Raw genomic sequence first — 15,533 nt, 5'->3', positions numbered from 1 at the left:
TGAGTGTTCTCCCTCACTCTCATTGGCCATTGGTCAAGTCACCCCGTGATCATGATACAATTCACTTATATGCCCACTAGGATATTTATTACAGCATTACTCAAAATAGCAAAAATCTTAGACACAATTTAGTCATACAAAGAATGGGATTAGGAAGCCCTATACAGTGCAATGTGGAAATGCATCAAACATTCATCTGAGTGTTGTCAAATTTAGATCTATGTATAAAGTAAAGTTATATTTCTTTTGCAATTGAAGGACATAGTGCCATAGATATATGGACAATTGGGTGGGCACGTGAAATAGAAAAAGAAAGGTACAACAGTTTAGATGTAGGAGGAGTAGCATCATGCCACGCTGATGCCAAAGAAAGACTTAGTGTTTTCTATAAGATAGGAAAACTTGGTCTCTTGGCATTACAGAAGAATGTTGTAATGGCAACTGGTATTGTTACTCAGGTAGCTACACAGTGATGAGGTCTGACCAACTACTTCATCAATAATGCAAAGTTTTTAGCACAGTGCCTGGTACATAGTAAGTGTTTGACAAACATTGGCTATCATTATTAATGTGGTAAACTACAGCATCCCATATGATCTAATGGTTCTTACATTTTTATGGAAGATATATTGACATGAAAAGATACTCATAATGTATTTTAAAATAAAAAAATTTATTCTATTTTTATAAAATATATATGCTCAATTTTAGTGATAGAAAAATATCTGAAACATCTGGAGTGATTCTTTATGGATGGCGTGATATTGGGTGATTTAAATTTCTTTGTTGTATTTGTGAAGCTATCCAAGTTTTTCTACAGTGAGTATGTACAATTTTTTTATTCAAAACAATTTATCTAAATTAAATAAAAACACATTTATATAAATATTTTTTTCCTTGTTTCTCTAGAAAAGTCATGACCTGCTTATGTGGTTCAATACTAGAAAGCTAGCAAGTCTTGTCTTTGTTAATTTTGTTGAATAGTAGGTTGGTTAATAACTAGACAGACGGCCTGAATAATATTTTAAGCCTTGCACTGCCCCCAGAAACTCCATGATTAAAAACCACAGCAGGCCAAGAGAATGGGAAATAAAGCTAGAAAAAAATAGGAAACACATAAAGAGTTACCTCATATCTTTTTCCATTTTAAAAAATTTTTATACTACATCTTTATATTTAAATTGGATTTCATTAGACCACATATAATTGCTCTTTTATCCAGTATAGCAATCTCTGTCTTTCATTTGGAATGGATAGAGCACTTACATTTAATAAAATTATTAGTATGTTTAGGTATAAATATATTATCCTGCTATTTCCTTTCTATATGTCTTATCTTTTCTTTGTTCCTTTTTACTTTTCCTACCTTACTTTGGACTGAGTTGTTTAATAATCTATTTTGTTTCCACTATTGGCTATTGGCTATAGCTTTTTTTCTGTTTTTTATTTTAGTGGTTGCTCTAGGACTTACAATAAACATTTTAACTTAGCAATCTAATTTATTCTTCATTGTAACTGGAAGCAAACACCTCATCACTTTTGTAGCATAGGTGGTATAAGTCAGCTAAAATTATGAGTAAGACATGGAAATTAAAAATACAGTCATGAATATCATATAGATTATGTACCTACTTTTCATTGTAGGAGTATCTATAGTGTCTGTGAATAGATTTTATGCACAATTTAATATCTTTTCTCCTTTTCCTCTTGCACCATGGTTCTAGAGAAGCAGCACAATGTAATAGAAAGAGCATGTGCTTTGGAATTTAGATATCTAAGGTTAATTTCTCTGTGTTACCACTTTCTGTTTTGTGACTTTAGATTAATTACTTAAAATCCTGAACCTCGTTTATAAAAAGGGCATAATATTATTTATTCTTCAGGAACTTAAGAAAATAAAATGGTATTATGCATGTAAACATTTGGAAATAGAGAAAACATGCTTAGTGAATAACAGTAGTTTCCAATTAGCAAAGTATGTATAGCCTTGTTTAGTAATTTTTAAATAGTTTCTTTTTATCAAACTTATTTTGGTGGCATAATGAATTTTTACTTCTCTAAGGTTCAGCCCTACCAGTGTCCCCCAAAAAAGGTCAGACTTTAAATCATGGCTCTCACATGCTCTTACCCAATATGAACTTGGGTAAATGATAGATTTTCAAATTTTTACTTCTTTTTCATGATATGGAGATGATTTTGTCATAACTTTTTTCAAAAAGCAATTGTTAGGGGTTTGAAGTGGTGGGGGGGTGGGAGGTTGGGGTACCAGGTGGTGGGTATTATAGAGGGCACGGCTTGCATGGAGCACTGGGTGTGGTGAAAAAAAAAAGAATAATGTTTTTCTGAAAATAAATAAATTAAAAAAAATAATAATAATAAATAGCACATAATCTAAAAAAAAAGCAATTGTTAGAATGAGTAGAATTTCCTTTTGTAAATAATTCTATCATGAATAGTATGTCATTATCCAAATATAAGGTATTATTAAGAATACTTTTAATAGGGATGCCTGGGTGGCTCAGTCAGTTAAGCTGCTGCCTTTGGCTCCGGTCATGATCCCAGGATCTTGGGATCGAGTTCCTTGCTCAGCGGGGAGCCTGCTTCTCTCTCTCCCTCTGCCTGCCACTCTGCCTGCTTGTGTTCTCTCTCTTTCTGTCTGTCAAACAAGTAAATAAAATATTTTTTTAAAAAAGAATACTTTTAATAAAGATGATAAGGATAATAAAGACTGGAGTTTTTTTACCATGAATTTATCCAAAACATATGACATGGATTCTTCTCCCAATGAACTTGAAGTCTAATTGGAGGCAGAAAGATGAAAATTTGTGAAATCATGTCTAACCATAATGGGTAGTGTGTCATCACCAAATGAGGAGCGCAAACACCAATGCTAAAATATTCTGGGAAAAGGAGAGTCCACGGATAGAAAAGACTTTCAAGGATAAGACTTTTATAAGAAAAGACTTCCATCTTAGGGAAGGGGAGCATGACCAAGGTCATAAAGATGGTTAGGAGTCATATGAGTAAAGGGGAGATCAGAGAAAGACCAGATGGAGGACATGAACTACAGCAAAGGGTCGGGATGAGAAACACAAAGACTAACGTGTTTATACCCAGAAAAGAATATCCTCTGGGTTACGGCCTTATGGTGGGAACAAGGGCCAGACAGGGATACCAAAGGCTGGCTTGAATTTATCCATGAGGAATCTAAACATTTTTCTGTAAGTTAAATATATTGGGAAGGGTGTAGGCTGGAGGGCATTGGGTATTTAAGAGGAAAGTGATCTTAAATTTAGACCCGATATTCAGGCTCTATATTTGCTATTCTGTCAAACTAACATCTAGCAACCTACAAACACACTCTTGTAATTGTGGTAATTTGTCAAGAATATTGCAAAAGAATTTTATATATCCCTGTCTATCTGGAGTAGTCAACTAGTTTCAAACTAAGTATGCATATTATATATAATAAGACAAGAGAATATTAGGCAATATTTGTTCCACCTCATGGAAACATTACATAAGGGCCACACACCCTTTCGTGTTAGAATATGAAACCTGAGGAAATTTTCAAGGCTCTTTCCATAAACAATCATCTCTAGAAGCCGATTACTTCAGGACAGGATTTGAGCCTGATTTAAAAGACAATCTGCAGGTTTTCTTTTCTACCTTTTCCTTTCCACAGCTTTTTTGTCCGATTCTTTATTGACTAGTTTTTTCTTCATAAGGGAAAATGTGGGTAGCAAAGTTTCGCAGGTGAAATAAAAGTTATTTTTAGCTTTTTTTTTTTTTTTAATAAGCTACTGGGGAAAATTGCATTTCATTTACCGTATGTCATAATGGCTCTAGATAGAATGGAAAATGGTTAGACCTGAGCTACTGGAAGATCCAGACCAGTAATATAGATTTTGTCAATTCAAAAAACTCAAGGATGGTACTCACGAGAATAAATTATTTTACTTAGGCTATAACTAGTTCAGTTAACTTGACAGGCTTTGATTCCATTGACATTCAGTTCGGTTTTTAAAAACACTCAGGCTGGCTGCTGGAATTAACTAGTTATTTGATTAAATTGACTTGCAGTGTGAAATGACTAGTCAGTTTAATCAAAATGTTCTAACTGGTTGTGCATGCAGGTGTAAAAGTGGACATTTCAACACTCTCTCCTGGATATTCTTTATTCAACAAAATGACAAATGTAAAGAGTTTTGTAAAATATAATATGAATAGGAGATTATGTAAAATGGGCCAGAAAGCCAGCAGTTTTTGCCCTGGGATTAGCAGTGAGCAATCTCACTCACAGAGTTTGGCTCCACTTACTATAATTTCCCAGATTCCTACTTAAACTCACATCCCATCCTGGGCCTTCCTTACTCTCCCCTGTGATATTTCTGTTCATTCTCTGGACAGCCAAAATGTTTTGAGGATCCGCTCTGTTCTTTACACACCTTTATACTTTACTCTTAATGCATACAAAGACTACATTTTCTAATGGGGGAAAAGCAGGAGATGAGTTCTGTTCTAACAATGGACCAAAGCATTTTCTGCCTGGGATGTGTACTTGCCAAATTATGTGTCACAGGAAGAAAGGCAAGAAGGAGGGAAGGCAGAAGGGAGGAAAGGAGGGGCTATGGAAGGAAGGAAGGAAAAATTCATTGAATACTAGAAAAAAAAATTAAGTAGAGTCAACATAAAATAAGTAGGTAATTAAACCAGATTAATGTATGGAATCAACTACCTTCTAACTCTAAGAACCTCTTGGTCTTTAAAACAAAATCATTCCTTAACATAATTCTTCCTTTTTGCCAACATTTTATTAAGATGCAGTGGTGCTTCTTCTTAAAGAAAAGGACAGATTTTTAAGATAAAGGATATTTTCAACAGCATGCAAGACTCTGGAAATTGGAGTTCTGAGTGCTGAGCCTGAATGTTACTGTCTTTTGGGAAATGGGTTCAGTAGATAAGTCCTCCTTATTGTGGAGAAAGAAAAGTTTAACAGTTTGAACACTTCTTAGCAATGAAACCTCACTCTGAAGAGCCTTTGAGGTGAGTGAAATGAATCAGAAACATATGGATTACATTTTGCTTCAAGTGCCTCAGGGCTCAGAGTGTTTGGCTAAGTACATTTTAGGTTTTTCCCATTACAGAATTGAAAAAAATACTATTGCCTGAAGCACTTTCCCAAGCCCAACTTGTACTAGGATTCAGCTGAAGGAACGTCCTGCCCCTCTCCCATTAGAAATGCAAATGAGGCCTAAGCTTCAGTTTTTTCAGAAAGCTCTCAGGGAAAGCAGCCTGATCTGGAGGAGGCATCTGCATAGATGGCATTATTTATGAGGAAAAAATCGGGGGGGGGGGGGGGGGAGGGGGAGGAGAAGGAGAAGGAAGAGGAAAAGAAAAGGGAAAATTAAAAAAAAAAAAAAGAAGACCTCAGATCTTCCCAAAGAGGAGTGAATAGTACTTTTGCTAAAATGGATATAAAGATATATGTTTCCTCCCTACTGCAAAGGCAATAATGGTTTTGGTAGTAGATTTCAGTTGATTAACCCTAGGATTCAAATAATAAAGATTATACTAATGCCAGATATCTATTTTATATGGATAATCTCATTTCCATAAATTTTATGACCCCCTCTCTAAATATTCTGATTTAACTTTCTGGGATAGAATATGGATATTTAGTGTCAAAGACATGTGAACTGGGAAATGTGTTTCAAGACTATTGGGGGCACCTGTCTGACTCAGTTGGTTAAGCATCTGCCTCGAGCTCAGGTCATGATCCCAGGGTCCTAGGATGGAGCCCTGCATCTGACTCCCTGTTCAATGAATAGTCTGGTTCTTGCTCTACCCCTCCCCTCTGCTTGTGATCTCTCTCTCACTCTCTCTCAAAAAAATAAATCTTAAAAAAAAAAGGAAAAAAACTGAGAGTGGCATTCTTTCTGTAATTTAAAAAAACCTGAAAACAGCCTAAATGTTCCTTAAGCAGCAAAATGGAAAAATAAACTACCATTGCCATACAATGGAAATTCTCTACAGCAGTACAATGGACTGTGGACACAAGTTATGAACACATAAACATGGCAACATCTTAGAAACACATGGAGGGGACACTCCTACTGGAACAGCCACTCCTCTTGACTCTGAAGACCAGATGTGGCTGCCATTGCTGCCACCTCCCATTGTCAACACAGATGTTTGCTGTCCCTGGGGTGAGGGTGTCTGACTGACACACCTGGCCTCTACTTCCAAGGCAACCTGGTATAGCAAATATCAGTTACTTTCAAATTCTTCAGTGGTAGGTAGATTAAGGTCCAAATTGGGAGGTAGGAAATTTCTAAAATAGAAGATGAGAGATTGGCTGCTGGGCAGCTGAAAAGAATAGCAAACATTGCTACAGGCTTCAAGAAAAAAAAATATGAGATACAAGAAGGAGAGAGTTAGGATACCAAATTCGTAACTCTTTGTTAAGTCTAAATAAGCTGTACTTGGTAAAATTTAAAAATGCTAACAATCTAGAATTTAACTCCAGGAGAGTATCTTATGAGAGATGAAGAGATAGGGAATTAAACACATCCTAAGCTTTTTGTTCACTGTTTTGGAGAATAATGTAGATAATAATTAACTCTGAGCATTCACAGAGAAATATGTCTAAATAATTACATTAAAAATATAAGGATGGGGCTCCTGGGTGGCTCAGTTGGTTAAACGTCTGCCTTCAGCTCAGATCATGATCCCAGGGTCCTATAATCAAGTTCCACACTGAGCTCCTTGCTCAGTAGGGAGCTTGCTTCTCCTTCTGCCTGCTGGTCCCCCTGTTTATGCTCTCTCTCTGACAAATAAATAAATTTTTTAAAGAATATATATAAGGACAGGGGAAGGGGATGAATAGGTGAAGCACAGAGGATCTTTAGTGCTGTGAATATACTCTATATATAAACATCAAAATGATGGACACATGTCATTATACGTGTGTGCAACCCCATAGAATGTATAGCACCAAATGTAAACTGTCATGTGAACTATAGACTTTGAGTGATAAGGGTGTATTAATGTAGGTTAATCAGTTATAACAAATGTCCCACTCTAGTGGGGGATATTGATAGTGGGGGAGGCTATGCATGCAGGGGGGCAGGGGACAAATGGGAAATCTCTATATCTTCCCCTCAAGTTTTCTATGGACTTTTGACTGTTCTAAAATAAAATGTCTTCAAAAAATTGTAAGGATAAGGGCACCTGGGTGGCTCAACTGTTAAGCGTCTGCTTTTGGCTCAGGTTGTGATCCCAGGGTCCTGGGATCCAGCCCTGCATCTGGCTCCCTGCTCAGCAGGAAGCCTTCTTCTGCTACTCCCACTGCTTGTATTCCCTCTCTCATGCTATCTCTCTGTCAATTAAATAAATAAAGTCTTTTAAAAAATCGTAAGGATAAACTCTTGGGCAGCAATCATTGGAAGGGCCACAAGAAAGATTTCAGAGATACTGATAATGTTATGTTGATTACATCAACATAAATGTGTGAAAATACAGCAAGCTATACACTTGTGAAATATATACTTTTCTTGTCTATATTACACTTCAATAAAAAGTTTTCCAAACTTTATGGGTTCATGCTAAAAAAAAAGCTTTTTGGAAAGTATAGGAAGTCATAGAGTAAATAGTAGGTTTCCTTCATACCTCACTCCCTAAATCTCCTGATTCCTACCTAGAGGCAGTGCTGTAATAATTTCTTCTAAAACCTTCCAGAGATATTTTAGGATTCTATACTCATGTTTATGTGTGTGTCTGTATTTATAAAAAATATATATACATATATATTCATATCTATACATATGTACACATACTATATTCATGTATATTTCCTCCTTTATTGCATAATCACTATACTAGTATACTATGCATACTGTTCTACATCTTACTAATTATGTTGATTTTTCTTTTTCTTTTCAAGGGATACATAGAAATTATGGATTCTATCGTATGGTTATACCACAGTTTATTTAGCCAGTCTATGGCTACTCAAAGGAATGCAACAAAAATATCTGTGTAAATATTTCATTGCATAATACACATATGAATCATCTTATGTAAATTATACATATATGTACTTAAACATAGGAACTGCTAGATCAAATGGCATATGCCTTTCTAATTTTGATACTATCACTGGATTACTCTCTGAAAACATTGTCCTCCTTACATTCCACCAATACTGAATGAAAATACTATTCCTCCCTGTCCTTACCAGCACAATATATTATCAAACTTTTTCAATATGGTTAGTCTGATAGATGAAAAATTCCCTTGTTCATTTTAATTTACATTTCTCTAGTCAGATAATTTAATTATTGGAACTTTCATATGTTTAATAGCCATTTGTATTCACTTTTCTACATGTTCTTGTTTTGTTCATTTTTATAGTGAGTTGACATTTCTTTATTATTTCTATTGTGGAAAATATACATAACATAACATTTACCATTTTAACTATTTTTGAGAGTAAATTCAGTGGAATTGTAGTTTCACATTGTTGTGGAACCAATACTACTACCCAGCTCCAGAACTCTGTCCTCATCTTAAACCAAAACTCTGTACCCACTAAACAATAACTCCCCATTTCCTTACTAATTTTATGAGCTCTTTATGTATTAATGTAAATCATGATTTGTCATTTAAATCCTGACAGTAATCCTGTGAAGTAGGCAGTTGCTTTAATGACTCATTCCAGTCGGACTTTACCCTCAGCACTCAACTAAGACTGTTCTCAGGGTTATCAATGACCTACATATTGCTAAATCCATTCATCCATTGCAGTTTTCAACTTACTTGCCCTATCAGCAGAATTTAATAGAACTGATCATTTCTTCTAGCACAACTTTTTCCAGTTGAATTCCCAGATGCCTTAATCACACAATCTACTCCATCTCAGTCTCCTTTGTCATCTCTTCAGGTTTTCTAAACTTTGGAGAGAACTCTAAGTCTCCGTACCTGCATTACTTCTCTTCTTTATATATACTCACTTCTTTGGTAATCTCTTCCAGTCTTATGGCTTTATATAGCATTTATATGCTAATGACTACCAAATTCATAACTATAGCCCAGATATCCCCACCCTGAACTCCATACTTGTATATTTAACTGCCTCCTCAATGTTTTCACATAGATATGTAATAAAAATATCAAGTGTAACAATTTCAAAATTGATTTCCTGGATTACAAATTCTAATAATAATAAAACAACTTGGCTGTACTATCTCTCCTATGAATAGCAATTTTAAAAAACTAGAAAAATATATTTGAAAACAAATGTAGAAAGAAACTGTAGAGAGGTTGGCCTTTAAAGATAGTGCATTCTTATGGCCATTTGTCTGAAGGCACTTACTGGACAACATGAGGCAGAGCTAGAGAAAGTCATAGACTTACAGAATTGAGGTGTCAGAAGGCAGAGTCTTGGGCCGGCAGAGTTACTTGAAAATTAAAGAGGGAGAGAAATATCAGAGATGAGGGAGCTACAGAGGAGTCAGACCCCAAAATTATGAATGTAACTCTTCAAACTATTGAGCAATCATTGAATTGTGCATGTTCTGGAGATATTCCAGGGGTCATCCAGAAATGGCATGTAGAAAGTCAGAGAACTGAGAGGGAATCTCAGCTGCTTCCCACTGCAAGAAAGACAGAGTTTTGGGTTTAGTCAATACTCTTCATAGTTAGATAGTGGAATCCAGAGTCTTTACCATATATTATATGATGTCTAGTATTTAATAAACAATTACTATACAGATGAAGAAAAGGAAATGAGATATAACTTAAGAAAAAAAAATCAATAGAAATGACCCAAAGGTTTTTCAGATGTTGGAATTAGCATATAAAAACTTTAAAGCTGCTTTATATACATGCTAAGGAATTAAGGAATTCTTTTTTTTTTTAAGATTTTATTTATTTATTTGACAGCGAGAGATCACAAGTAGGCAGAGAGGCAGGCAGAGAGAGAGGAAGGGAAGCAGGCTCCCTGCTGAGCAGAGAGCCCGATGTGGGGCTCGATCCCAGGACCCTGAGATCATGACCCGAGCCGAAGGCAGCAGCTTAACCCACTGAGCCACCCAAGTGCCCCAGGAATTAAGGAATTCTTAATGAAGGAATTAAGGAACCAAGGAATGAATAGACATGAAAAAATCTGGCAGAGTAATGAAAACTATTAAAAAGAATACAATACTTGAAATAAAAATGTTGTAAGATAGGTTTAGAAGTGTATTGCTGATGGCAGAAAAAGAGCCAGTGAACTTGATGGTGGATCAATAGAAATTAACAAATTTAAAAAATAGAGAAAAATTATTTAAGCATTATGCTCATCAACCTATGTGAATATATTAAGCAGTTCAATACACTACAACTGAGTTCCCAAAAGGAGATAGAGAGTGATGCAAAAAAAATTTTTTTTGAAGAAATAATGGCAGAGAATTTCCAAAATTTGGTGAAAAGTACTGAATTTTCAGATCCAATAAGATTAGTGAACCTCAGGATAAACACTACACCCAAACACATTATAGTAAAACTGCTTTAAGCCAAAGAAAAATCTTAAAAGCAGGAATAATAATACAGAGGCAAATGTATATACAGAAAGGAAGAACATCACAAGTGATAAATATGGCAGTAAATATATAAATGTAAATATGGAGTAATTACATTCATATATGTATATATTTTTTATTTTTAGGAGATATGGGACCACTTAAAAGAAAAAGCTATTTAAGTCTACAATGAGTATAGATGTTTTATGTATTACAGCAATAGCACAAAGGACAGGGGATAAATGAAACTAAACTTTTGCAAGATTTCTATATTTCATGTGAGATAGTACATTATAAACTCTAAAACTTTATTAAATTAAAGATACATATTGTGCTTCCTAAAGGAACCACTAAAAATAAAGCAAAAAGACATAGTTGAAATTTTAATAGAGGAATTAAAATGGAATATTAATATAATTCTATTAATCAAAAAATAGTTAAGGAGAACAAAGGAAATTAGATAGAAGAAATGGAAAATACATGACAAAATGGTAGGCCTAATCCAACCATACTGATAATTATATTGCTTGTAAATTAATAAAACACCACAATTAAGAAGCAGATATTTGTTACATTGTTTTTTAAAAACACAGGATCCAGTTGTATGCTGTCTACAAATGACACATTTTAAGTACAAAGACATATATTATTTGAGTGAAAAGAAGGAAAAAGACATACCATGCAAGAAAATAGACCTCAAGTTTAGGAGAGTTATCTCTGATAAAAAGGAACATTTTGCAATAATAAAATGAAATTAACTTCTTAAGAGGACATAGCAATTATGAATACAAACTGCAGTGACAGGGCTTCAAAACATATGAAACAAAAAATGACAAAAGTGAAGGGAGAAATAGATTAATGCACAATCATAATTATAATTGGAGATTTTGAATAATTCTCAGTAATTGAGAGAAGGGAAAAAACCCGATATTAGCATATTAAAGATCTTTACAATACTAACCACCTTGACATCACTGATATTTATGCAGTACTACATTCAACATTCAGTACTATATTCAGAATACATTATTTTTTCTAATGTACACGTAACATTCATCAAAATAGACAATATGCTAAGGTAAATAATATTTCAAAAGATTTACAAAGCATGTCATGTGATCACAGGGAATTAAATTAGAAATCAATAGCAAGATATTGAGAAAAGCCCCCAAAATTTGCAAATTAAACAATATGGTTTTAAATATTGCATGAGTCAAAGAAGAAAATAAAAAATAAAAACTAGAAAATATTTTGAAGTAAATGATCATAAAACTACAATATGCAAATTTTGTCAGATGCCATTAAAATAATGATTAGAGGGCAAACTATAACTTTAAATGCTTATATATTTTTAAAGTGTTTAAAATCAGTGATCTGAGTTTACAATTTAATAAGCTAGAAAAATAAAATCAAATTGAACCCAGTACAGCAGAATGAAGGAAATGATGAAGAGCAGAGATTAATGAGTTGATAAACAGAGAAAAGTTTTAAAGTTAGTTGTGTTTCTACAAACTAGCAACAAATTAGTATTATTCGTTTAGAATATCTTAAAAAAAACATATTTAGGAATAATTTTGTTTATGTAAGACTGATATCCCAAAGACTACAGAACACGGCAGAAAGAATTTATTGAAGATCAAATTAGTGGAGAGATAGATATACCATGTTTATGGATCAGAAGACCCAATATTGTAAAAATGCCCATGTCCCCTCTACAAATTGATGTGCACAGACATAAGAATCCCAGTCATAATCCCACCAGGCTTTCTTATATAAATTAAGAAACTAACCTTAAAATTTATATGACAATGCAAAGAACCTAGATTAGCCAAAGTAAAGAAAAAACTAACCTCAAGACATTTTATAAAGCTACAATAATCAAGACAATGTGATGTTAGGTGTAGATAGGCAAATAGGTCTATATGAAAAAAAAAAAACCTTAAACATTACCTCATATCAAACACAAAGATCCCTTTGGGAAAGATTATTGACCAAAACAAAAAAGCTAAAATTTATGAAGTCTTAGAAGAAATTATGGGAGAATATGTTTGTTACTTAGGATTAGTCAAAGATTTCCTAGAAAAGGTAAAGAAGGAAGTTACCATAAAACAGACAAATGTAAATTAGATGGCATCAGAATTTAAAGCATTTGATAATCATAAAGTGATATTAAGGAAATTAGTAAATAAGCAAGAGATTGAGAAAATACTTATAAAAATATATCTGACAGAACTCTATAATCAAAAGGCAAATAAACCAAATTAAATATGCAAAAGACTTGATTAGACAATACCTTAAAGAAAACACAGGAATGGTCAAGCACATGAAAAAGTGATTAACCTAATTAGTTGTTAAGAAAACCCAAAGCCACGTGAGAGCTATGCATTGCAGACCATTAACATGGTTAAAGGTTAAAAAGACTGTCACTCTTGTTTTGGGGAGTACAAAATGATATAACCACATTTTTAGAACAGTCTGATAATTTCTTATAAAAGTAAACATATGTGACCTTGACCCTGTAATTCCACTCCCAAGACTTACCTAAGAACTGAAAGCACAAATTCACAGAGACTTGGAGAAGAATGTTTACAGCATCTTCATTTATAATAGCTCCAAACTAGAAACATCCCAGTTTTCTGTAGACAGAATAATGATATACAAACTGTGATATATATATATACAGTGAAGCACTACGGAGCAATAAAATGTGGTATATTCATACCGTGGAATACTATTTAGCAATAAAATGGAACAAATTAATGATTGATGTAACAGCATGGATAATTCTCAAAAGCATTATGTTGAATGAAAGAAGCCTTGCACAAAAGAGTACATACTGTATGAATCTCACAGATACCATGCTGAGCAAAAGAAGCCAGACAAAAAAGGAGAGACACAAATGATTCCATTCATGCAGGCAAAATAAATCTATTCTGAAAAAACAAAAAAAAACCAGAGAAATGGTTGCCTCTGGTAACTGAGAAGGGACAAGGGGAACTTTCTGGGGTGATGGAAATGTTTCATGTCTTGACGGGAATGTGGTTTAACAGGTGTATTCTTTTGTTACATCTCATTAAATTGTAGAGTTTATATTTATGCATTTGAATGTATGTGAATTTTAGATGAAGAAAAAACTGTAAACTAATAATTGAACTCAAATTAGTAGGTTTCCTTTTCACTACCTTTTGTGTATTTCAGGTTTCAACAAATAAGCAAATATGTAAAGGATAAAGAAGTGTGTCTCACTGTTGGGGAACAGAGTTACACTGGAGGGAAGGAAAGGCAAAAATGTTCTCATTGCTTCTGGATTGGAATTGGAGATATCAGCATGAACTCATGGATATTAAGGTAGGTAGATAGATAAATGGATAAATGAAAATAAGGAAGAGAAAGATTTTATATATGACATGTATAACATATAGTATATATACACATTAGCATTATGTATATTTATGTCATAGAAATGTGACTCATATTATCTAGCTTTGCTTGCTGAGAGGGCTCAGAAGCAATGACCCACCCATAGAAATAAAAATACCCAGTGCCCAGATCTTGGTTTATGCCTAGACTATGCTCACATGGCTTATCCCTTTTGATCCTTCAAGTGTTTTCTTAAATGTCTTCTCAGTGATGCCTAGACTGAACTCCATAATTTAAAATTGTAATCCTTCACGCAATCTGTGCTCGTCAGCCATCTTTGTTTTTTGGCTTCAGTGCTTATCACTTTCTATCATGCTATATAATTAATTATTTTATGTATTTTCCCTCTCCTTGCTAGAAAGTGAACTTCTGGAGGGCAAAGATTTTTGGTTCATTTGGTTCATTCAGCACTTAGAACAGGGTCTGGCACACAATAGGTACTCAGTAAGAGTCTGTTGAATAAGTGAATGACTGGCATTGTTACAGATAAGGAAACTGAGGTTTGAATTCATGGCAAGTAAGTAACACAGATGAGATGTCTACCCATCTCATTAACTGCAGAATTCATTTCACAAAATGCCTTTCTAGTGTGAAAGATCATGATGTGAAACCAAATCTGACCCTACAGCCTAAGCACTACACCCTCTGTGGCGCTGAAGAAAAATTTTGCTTGCTTCCTAGTTGGGCCAAGGCTAAGTCTAAGCCAATGCAATGATTATACTTAAAGTCCTTTTGTCGGGAATGCCCATTTGCATCAATGAAGACAAATCAGGGCTTTGAAATAGATAAGGTGGCACCTGCCAGATGAGCCCACCCTGGAAACAGTGATTTTCTCAACCCCAGAATTTACTGGGGCCTCAGGTCACGTGTATCCTCTCTCTCTTTATCTTTACTCTCACCAACAGCCTTGTAAGAGGTGCACATGAACTCCTAAGAAATTTGTCTGTGTGGGAGAAAAAGAAAGTGAAAAGAAGAAAGATGTCAAGAAGAAACAAAACATCAGAAGTAGCAGCTATGTTTGGCAACTGATGCATTTTTTAAGAAAAAAAAAAATCATTTCTTTAACATTTGAGGCTGAAAGGGTAATTGTGCAAGAGAAAGAGAAGGCTAGGTTCTTCCTTAGTAGAAGAACCACAAAGCTAAAGTCAACAATAAGCAGCTAAACCAACAAAAGAGGGAGAGCTATGTCTGGAAATTTTGGTTGAAAGCAATTGGAGTTTGGAAGAGAAAAAAGAAAATATGACAATTTAAGCATCACTCACATCTGTCAAAGTGTGGATACAATCTAAAGGTCCAGTTACCTTAGGTTCCGCAGGCCACTGGATTCTAAAGGGGCTGCTAATGAAATGATTTACCCCTTTGGTCATTGGAAAAGACATATTATGTTTGCCTGGCTGATCTTAATACCCAGAACCCTTGGCCGTGGTGATTGGCTAAGGAATGATCTCATGCTCAGATAGGCAGGATTTTTCTCCAGATTTCATATAGAGACTAAGTGAGATAAGCCTTTGCTTTCTCCTGAGCTTCCGAAGCTGGAATGGCAGAAACTTG

This window comes from Neovison vison, chromosome 13 (assembly GCF_020171115.1).
Source record: "Neovison vison isolate M4711 chromosome 13, ASM_NN_V1, whole genome shotgun sequence".
NCBI lineage: Eukaryota > Metazoa > Chordata > Mammalia > Carnivora > Mustelidae > Neogale > Neogale vison.
Note: the sequence above shows the minus strand (reverse complement) of the source record.